This window comes from Lupinus angustifolius, chromosome LG04, assembly GCF_001865875.1.
Source record: "Lupinus angustifolius cultivar Tanjil chromosome LG04, LupAngTanjil_v1.0, whole genome shotgun sequence".
NCBI lineage: Eukaryota > Viridiplantae > Streptophyta > Magnoliopsida > Fabales > Fabaceae > Lupinus > Lupinus angustifolius.
In genome coordinates, this window is record NC_032012.1 from 9,995,470 (window position 1) to 9,997,389 (window position 1,920).

The following is a 1,920-nucleotide window of genomic DNA, read 5'->3' on the forward strand; positions in this document are numbered from 1 at the left end:
TCCTAATCCTAATCATAATCCTAATCCTAATCCTAATCCTAATCCTAATCCTAATCCTAATCAAATTCCCAATCCAAACACTAGTCCGAATCCTAATCATAATCCTAATCCTAATCCTAATCCTAATTCTAATCCTAACCCTAATCATAATTGTAATTGTAATCTGAATCCTAATACTAATCTTGATCCTAATCGTAATACTAATCTTAATCCTAATTCAAATCCTCATCCTAATCATAATACTAATCCTAATACTAATCCTACTCCTAATCATTATCCTAATACAAATCCTCGTCCTTATACTAATCCTCATCCTCATCCTTATCCTCGTCCTAATCCTAATCTTAATCCTAATCCAAATTGTAATCCTAATCCTACTCCTAATCGTAATCCGAATCCTATTCCTAATCCAAACCCTCATCCTCATCCTCATCCTAATCCTAATCCTAATGCTAATCCCATCCTAAACCTAATCCTAATCCTAACCCTAATCGTAATCCTAGCCCTAACCCTAACCCTGGCCCTAATCCTAATCCTAATCCTAATCCCAAAACTACTCCAAATCCTAATGCTAATTGTAATCCAAATCTTCATTCTAATCCTACTCCTAATCCTAATTGTTATCCAAATCGTAATCCTATTCCTAATCCTAATCCCAATCGTAATCCTAATCCTAATCCTAGTCCTAATCCTAACCCTAACCCTGACCCTAACCTTAATCCAAATCCTAATCGTAATCCTCATCCTAGTCCGAATCCTAATCCTAGTCCTAATCCTAATCCTAATCCCAATACTACTCCAAATCCTAATCCTAATCCTATTCCTCATCCTCACGCTCATCCTCATCTTAATCCTAATCGTAATCCAAATATTAATTCTAATCCTAATCCTATTCCTAATCCCAATCCTAATCCTAATCAAATTCCCAATCCAAATACTAGTCCGGATCCTAATCATAATCCTAATCCTAATCCTAATCCTAATTCTAATCCTAATCCAAATCCTAGCACTAACCGTAATTATAATCGTTATCCGAATACTAATACTAATCTCGATCCTAACAGTAATCCTTATCTTAATCCTAATCCAAATCCTAATCCTAGTCATAATACTAATCCTAATACTGATCCTACTCCTAATCATTATCCTAACCCAAATCCTCATCCTAATCCTAATCCTCATCCTCATCCTCATCCTGATCCTATTCCTCATCCTCATCCTCATCCTCATCCACATCCTCATCCTCATCCTCATCCTCATCCTCATCCTCATCCTAATCCTAATCCTAATCCGAGTTGTAATCCTAATCTTATTCCTAATCCTAACCCTAATCCTATTCCTAATCCTAACCCTAATCCTATTCCTAATCCAAACCCTCATCCTCATCCTCATCCTCATCATAACCCTAATCCTAATCCTAATCCTAATCCTAATCCTAATCCGAATCCGAATCCTAATCCTAATCCGAATTCTAATCCTAATCCTAATTCTAATCCTAATCCAAATCCTAACACTAATCGTAATTATAATCATTATCCGAATCCTAATACTAATCTCGATCCTAACAGTAATCCTTATCTTAATCCTAATCCAAATCCTAATCCTAGTCATAATACTAATCCTAATACTGATCCTACTCCTAATCATTATCCTAACCCAAATCCTCATCCTAATCCTAATCCTCATCCTCATCCTAATCTTAATCCAAATCCTAATCCTAGTCCTAATCCTAATCCTCATCCTCATGCTCATCCTTATCCTAATCCTAATCCTAATCCGAGTTGTAATCCTAATCCAATTCCTAATCCTAACCCTAATCCAAACCCTCATCCTCATCCTCATCCTCATCCTCATCCTCATCCTCATCATAACCCTAATCCTAATCATATTCCCAATCCTAAACCTAATCCTGATCCAAAT